Raw genomic sequence first — 8,329 nt, 5'->3', positions numbered from 1 at the left:
ATTAAAGCATTAAAATTATTTTTTAGAGGAAAAAAATATTAAAGCATTAAAAACTAAAAAATATTGGGCCAGGGAGGGAGAAAAAAAGAAGAAAAAACTTTTAAACAGAAAAAGATTTCCGACCGACTGACCCGTGTTTTGGCACCTAAAGGGCAACACAACATCTTTTTTTTTAAGGCCTTATTTGATACCAATTTGATAAATGTCACCTGTCTCTTAGCTCAACTTTGCTTAATGCAGAATTGTAAACAAAACAACACAGCATTTTTAGCATTAAAAGAGAAAGGTTATGGCAAACATAATCAATGTATCAAATCATGTATCAAATTGTTGTCATGGTTGTAGAGACCAGCTACAAAACTGTTTAGAGTGTCTCTCTAATTATTATCGGAGAGAAAAACAATTCAATATAAAAACATGTATTGTGTTCACAACAGAAAAAAAAAATCAGATGTGACTGATGCTCTTTTTATTGAAACGCTGTTTTGAGTGTGTTTTTCTTTGTTCATGATGATGATTGTGGAGATGGTGACGGGATGGTAGTTATGATGCTGCTGGTGATGATGGTGGTGGTGATGATGATGATTGTTGTGATGATGATGATGATTGTGGAGATGGTGACGGTGATGATGATGATAGTTGTGATGCTGCTGGTGATGATGGTGGTGATAGTTATGATGCTGCTGGTGATGATGGTGGTGGTGATGATGATGATGATTGTGGAGATGATGATAATGATGATGGTGATGGTGGTGATGATGATGATGGTGATGATTGTGGTGATGATGATAATGGTGGTGGTGGTAATGGCAATGATGATAATAATAAAAATAATATTAATAATAATATCAATAATAATCATAATAATATAATCATAATAGTAATCGTTACAATGATGGAGATGGTAATGATTGTGATGATGATGATGATGATGATGATTGTGGAGATGTTGGTGGTGATGATGCTGCTGGTGATGATGGTGATTGTGGAGATGATGATAATGATGGTGGTGGTGATGATGATGGTTGTGATGATGATGGTGATGATGATGATAATGGTGGTGGTGGTAATGGCAATGATGATAATAATACAAATAATATTAATAATAACATAATCATAATAGTAATTGTTACAATAATAATAATGATGAGGATTATCAGTGCCATAGCATGGGTTCAGTAATGGGAGGGGGGCACCCAGGGGCAGGCCCAATTCGTGAGAAAATATTTAGAGGCGAAACAGTCGGCCGATAATTCGCTCAGTGGGGGGAGGGGGGAGGGGTACGTAGTGAGCACTATTTTTTTTTTTTTTTGCTCCCGAAAATTTGAAAAACGCGCCGGCGTAACAGTCGTAAGCCTACAGTTGGTCAAAATTTGAGGGGGAGACTGACCAGACCAGGAGGGGATATATATACCCCTTGCCCCCTTAGAGTGGGAAAATGTTGCATTTTAAAGTGAAACGGACACACTCACAATACTCTTTCTTGTCTATTTCCCTCTCTCGTTTTCTTCTCTGCTGTACGCTACATCAAGACGCAGATCGGATCACCCCAAAACATTTTTCGATAATTTGACCAAAAATAGGAAAAATCAGTAAGATGTGAGTTTTTACTACCAGTACCGGTGTAACATTTACCTGTTATTACTATAGGCTACTAATATACCTTGTTAACTATTTACATTATTAGTGAGCGGGTACGCCCTATTGTGCCTCGAGTCAACTAAACCAGCTATTACATAAAACATGTCCTCGTTGAATAAACTGGATTTGCACTTTATGTCGACCACATATACCCAGTCTGTTTGAAACTATTAACATGAATACTTATTCAGGAGTGAGCAGCATATTTCATCTTTTTTGTATATATAATTATAGTCACAATGGTCGAATATAATATATTCAATGGCGTACATCCAATAGAACCATAGCATATAGAGCTTGGCACATTTTCGTACATATTATTTTATAATTTATCCCACGCTATATAAGTGTCTGTGATTTCAACCTTAAAAATATCCAACCCTATTTTCTCAAAGAAAAGATCTGTCCAATGCAATGTGGTTTTCAGTGCTGCATATATTTTTAATTTTGGATAAGTCTTGGAGTTACTTTTGAAGAACCTTCCGATGGCGTTGGCGCCACCCTTTCCGAGGCAAACCAAAAATGCAATATCGGCAGAACTGGCCGCCTTTGGTATTTTCAAGTCCTAAACTTGACTGTCAAATTTATTTGATAATAGCAAGAAACACAATGTTATGGCTGTTACTTCATCAATCCAGACATTATTATTACTATTCCTTCCTACTGATATCATTGTCATCATCACTTTCAATTGCTTTAACTATTATTACATTTTAGAGCGTAAAAGCAAAACGTTTGAAACTACCGTCATGTTTCACCTGATGACTTAGAATAGAATTTACGCAACCGAGGACAAACTGAGTGTTAATTTAGAACTAAAGTGAAAGTATACATTTTTATTACTCCTACAATCAACAAGATTCTAAATAACGGATCAAGGAAAAGTATTATTATTATTAATATTATTTTATTTGGTAATTCAAGTCACATAAATACAACAATATAACAAACATGAATTGAGATAAAAATCAATAGAAAGCATATTGCAATAGCAGGTGCATCCGGTCGAGCTGCCCGGGTATGGAAAAAGTTAACCAAATAACTGTGATCCGCAGAAGCTTCCTCCCCACCAGGCGGGGATCCAGGATTTCTTGGGGGGGGGGGGGGGGGGGGGGGGGGTGGGGGGGCCAAATTTGATATTTAGTGTGCTGAAATTTGAAAATCGTGACGGCCACTATTTCGCTCAGTGGGTGGGGGGGGGGGGGGGTTAGTAAGCACTTTTTTTTTTTTTTTTGCTCCCGAAAATTTGAAAATCGCGCCGGCCGATAATTCGCTCAGACGGGGGGGGGGGGGGTATGAGCACTAGGCCCTCGAAAATTTGAAAATCACACCCCCCCCCCCTTGTGCGCCAGGGGGAGGGGGGCATTTCCAAAAAAAGGTAAAATTTACATTTTTTTTACACGTTTTTTTCCCAGGTACATGAACATTTGTCTACATCAATAATCCACTTCTTGTAAAGGCCAAACTTAAACTGATTAAATCTTTGTGCAGCACAAGAAGTACGACCATTCGGTACAAGGGTCTGAAAATCAGACTTAGGTGACTGCAATCACTTATGTCGATTCGATAACTAATGGTTGTTATTTTCCCACAAAAAGCCATTATCAAGCCCTTTTGTTTTATCAGAGGGAAGTTCTAAATAAGTAGGCCTATGCCATTAGAACTTAACCTTTTCATCTTTTTGGCCTGCAATAGGACAAGGTACCTTTAAGGAAGAGGACTAAGCGAGTGTCTTTTCTCCAACAATGATCGATACTAATACTTTTACCTTGTTAAAAGAGTATGAATATGTGAAGATATTAGCCACTGTAACTGGGATATTTACGAACAATAAACACCAAGAGTCAGTTCTTTGTTTCCCGGTTTAATACTCAATATCAACTCAAATTGTGATTTTTCTGTATCTATAAAAGTACCATGGTAACCATGGTGTTGTTGTTTTTTGTCCAAATTACCATCCACCATGGTAACCATGGTTACCATGGTTTCAAACAATGATAAATATAGCTATGTATTTCATTATTTGGTACCATGATTACCATGGTTACCATGGTGGATGGTAATTTGGACAAAAAAAAACACATCATTTTTTACCATGGTACTTTTTTGTAAGGGTAAGCATGGACCTGGTAGTTCCATGATCTAAGTCTGTTGTCTAGAGATGCATTCACATAATAGTTTAACCTCTAAAGAGCATTTTCGAGCAATCTATCTCCTTACATTATTTCTTGTTCTTTTCCATTTTCCTTCATTCTCTCCCCTCGATCTCACACACTGTCCATCGCTATTACACTATGGCGCCTCGGTCTCTCGTTTCGTTTGGCGCCGAGTCGATCACACAGCACGCTGGGGTATATACACACGCCAATATCATGGTTAGAGTAGTCCTACACTAATAATATCCACACACACACACACACACACACACACATGAAACGTATACATCATGATGCATTAACGCACCGTGCAACGGAGCGAATTGGATGCACATTTCTACCAACAAACCCACACACACGCACGCACAATCGATGAGTTTTCATCGGGGCCCGTTAGATGAGCATCGAATATCTAAAATGGCGGCGCCTGTATCATACAAAAGCTTCTTTCTCATGGCGAAAAATGCATTTTCATTACGTGCATACTTTGGAATAATTGTTATATTCGTTCTATCTTCATCATATGCTTTGGAGAATGGGGATGTAGTTGGTTACAATCCCACAGGGCCTCCTGAGCTCCAGTTTTGTACATTTTTCAACAACCGCGCTCCGGAGGTCCAACCAGACCTTAAAAACTGTACGTGGTTTCGTGAAAACAGTTGCTGCAGACAAATTGAGATTGATGTTACATTCAAAAAGATGAAGTCACTACCAGGAGCTTCTAAGCAATGCCAACGCTACATTAATTATCTCATGTGTTATATATGCTCTCCTCATCAGCATCGTTTCTACATCGTACAGCGTCTGACCGTCTGTGAAGAGTTTTGTGATGCTCTGTTACACCACTGTAAAACCGCCATGTTGAAAGGAAGTCAGATAGGGGACTTATACTCCAAGGGAAGTGACTTCTGTACAAGCAGACGAATGGACATTGGCAAACTGGAAGATGGTAAATGTTTTTACTTCAACGAGAGTATGTCAAACATACCATCAGCTAGCAAAGCAGCTCGACTTGATACACAGTTATACCGCATTGTACTGATCTTCTTGACTACGTTCTTGGTGAGCAATTCCGTTTGGAGGTGAACTGGGTATTCTAATGACTTACCATAACGTAATTCACTAATAATTATGCAAACAGATTGAATTCCTGCAGTAGATTAGTGAGAGAAACATAGTCCCGCGGGGAGCATGAGATGTCATCATATTTTCGGCTGGCTATGTGTGATTCAATACTCCAACATCAACAATAGACATGCGTCTTGAACTTACACAGTTACACTGTCTGACAGACTTATTGATTTGCACCATCTAAACTTTCATCTTGTAAATCTACAAAGTCATACAGACGACGCAAGCTCAAGATGAGCCCAAGAGAAGAGTTGATATTTTTAAATCAAATGACTAGTATTTTAAACTTTTAGGGTTAGATGCTTGTGTAGGAATTACACCCTACCCAACATGATAATTAATAATCTAATAAATGCAGTATGAGAAAGTGTTTGGTGATATGTACTATGAGGATTGTTTTCTACTTAGATAATTCATCCATCCTTAATCCATTTGAAATGTTTTGAACATGAATAACGATCGGGAGAGTGATGTATAATGTCACTAAGAAGTGATTGAAACCGAGAGGATAGCAATTATTATCTCCGGTAATTGTTTTCAAGCATTCTCCCTTTGGATTAAATGTGAAACAATTTAATGGAATACACTAAGGAAGACCACAGAATAAGTTGTTAGTATTTAATACACATATACATGGGCAAGGTACATTATCAAAGTCTTTTGTTGTTGTCGTAAACCAGAGGATTTTAACAAGTTGACAGCCCTGCTGGAAATCAAACCCAAAGGTAAATACAATAGCGATGCCAAATTTTGTCTATACTAAATTGTTATAATTGGTTACGTATGGAACAATTGTTAGGAGATCTGAAGGTATTGAGAAGCAAATACTGCAAGGAGCAGTCGAAGAAAATGGGGTAGAGGTCGTCCACCATTATCTTGGACTGATGATATTAAGAAAGTGTCTGGACAAGGAATGAAAGGTGCATCACAAATGGCAGGTAAAAGAGTTGCATGGCGTGCTCTCGTGAAGGCCACAGCAGCGCTTTACAGCGCCACCTGAAGTTGATGATGATGGAACAACAATTCTCAAACTACTTTTTGGACTTCCCCTTAATATCGGATCATTTCCTTTCGAAACACTTGTAAAGAATGTACATAATTATTGTTTTGAGAAAGAAAAAGTTCATATTTTCTAGATGAATGCTTCTTCGTACAATTAGCATGAACTTTCGATTTCTCCTTCTCTCTCTGTCTCTCTCCCCCTCCCCCTCTCTCTCCCTCTCTCCCCCTCCCCCTCTCTCTCTCTCTCTCTTTTCTCTGTCTAGCCAAACTTTACTTTTCTCATTTTACGTGTTTTTTTCCTTAGTTTTGTGAAAGATTATCTCTTCATGTATAAAGAGCAATAATTACCAAAGGCTAATTGTAATTATGTCAAAGCATACATTGTGTGAATATTGGATTAAATGTTTTTATGGATAATGTACATATTCAAATGTCAGTTTTCCTCAGATGAAATGTCATCCAGAAATAGTTTTTTAGAGCTTCTTTTTAGGGAATTATATAGAATGTTGATTGCACTGACTGAATAAATTTCAAAGTGTTGTTTAATGACAACATTTAGGATGAAAATTGCCATAGATCATTGTGTGTTTGTTTGAAAAGAAATGTAAAAAATATATATTGTATATACAGGAACTAGTCGAGACCAAGGATTTACATTTTCTATAATATTTATGTTTTGAGAGGAATATGTGGAAACTTGCGTCTCCCCCTTGTAGACAATATTTCCGATTTTAATGACAAAATCTGTGTGAATCTAACTGCATACAAATAGCAAATTAAATAACATTATTTAACATTGTTTGCTTTCATATTTTATTCCTAAAAATATGAAGCAGAAAATTAAATTTAATCTGTAAATTACTTGACCATTTTAAATCCATCACCTTGTTGCCGACAAAGGTTCATTTATCAGAAACTAATTACTTTTAACCTTCGACAACCTTTCAGACTGCCGAGTGAAATGTAATAGCAACGCAATGTTCATAGTACATGCAACCTTGAATAACTCCTAATTGAATAAATTTGATTTGAGATATGAAAGAGATGGTATCATACCTATTGAATCTGCACGTAGTTTTTATTTGTTTGTTTATAATATTGTTTAGTTTTTGTTTGCTTTGTTTGTCTTTCTTTGTTTCTTTGTTTCTAGTTTCATTTTCTTCATAACCATCAATATCAAGGCTACTTTTGCTGTTCAATTATTGGTAGAATTTGGTAAAGACAAGGAAAAATATGAAATTTACATATAACGAAAATTGCATATGTACATGAAATAAAATTGTTCATATTTCTAATGTATATACCGACTTTAGGTTTTGAAATTTCAGTCAGTTAAATGCAGTCCATTCCATTCTATAAGCAAGGTGTAGTCAACTTTGCTTATGGAACTTGGATTTGGAACCTTACAAATTGTTGTTGTTGTTAACCATAAGGCTTTTGCTAACTTTCATGTCATTATAACTCCCGTATTCCCTGTGCAACACTCCTCGCAAGTATCCAATAACTCATTCAAAAATATGCTTCATACACACGGAGATACATTTCCAGATATATTTAATATCTTCATGACAAATCATTAATACTGTGTCAGCAGACAGCAATTGTCCAACAAGTTTGGCGGTATTTTACATGACAACAGTAATGATACATTCCTTTTGAAAATAATTTTCAAATTAAAGAAACTTGTATATTGAAGGAGAAACAAAATCTCTTCCAAGTTCGTACATCATGGAAGAAAATAGAGGAAATCCTCCCATTTGGGTGGAGTTTCTGGCTTGGCAAATGGAAAGAAAGAGATTAACAACAGCTGAAAACAAGGTATTTTAGTCTCGGCAGATATCCCTTTTGTTCGTATGTGTCTGTTCCTACCCTCTACTGGAAGCATTCATGGACTACTGGACTTTTAAATGACTTTGTAGTTACTACCAGAATTCATGATGAATTAAGGTCACGCTGGATGAGGTTCAAGATGGATTATATACATACAATGACCATTGGAAAACATTGATGGAATGAGATGAGCTTAGGTTTCTATTCAGATTACAGTCCCTAGGAGCACACACAAAGTAGGTCTTAAGAAAATCATACATCAACTAAAATCAACTACTGTAACAGTAGGAATATTTGCAGTACATTAATTTGGGCGAATTTCCCACTAAGATCAGCAAGCGCGATTTTAGAACTCGCGAAAATATAAGCATGGCTTCTTATGCGTGTATTGAACGGGCTGACTTGCATGCAACGCAAATTTAAGAACCCGCAAATATATTTTGGGTAGCGCTTAGCGCGAAAAACTAATCACACAAAAATAACGGCATTTACAGTATACAGGAAATATTGTACAACCTTGGTCCCTTATTTCACTCAAAATCTGGATGTGATATCCCATTTCAACATAC

The sequence above is a fragment of the Strongylocentrotus purpuratus genome, unplaced genomic scaffold (genome assembly GCF_000002235.5).
Source record: "Strongylocentrotus purpuratus isolate Spur 01 unplaced genomic scaffold, Spur_5.0 spur5_scaffold_14, whole genome shotgun sequence".
Lineage (NCBI taxonomy): Eukaryota > Metazoa > Echinodermata > Echinoidea > Camarodonta > Strongylocentrotidae > Strongylocentrotus > Strongylocentrotus purpuratus.
Note: the sequence above shows the minus strand (reverse complement) of the source record.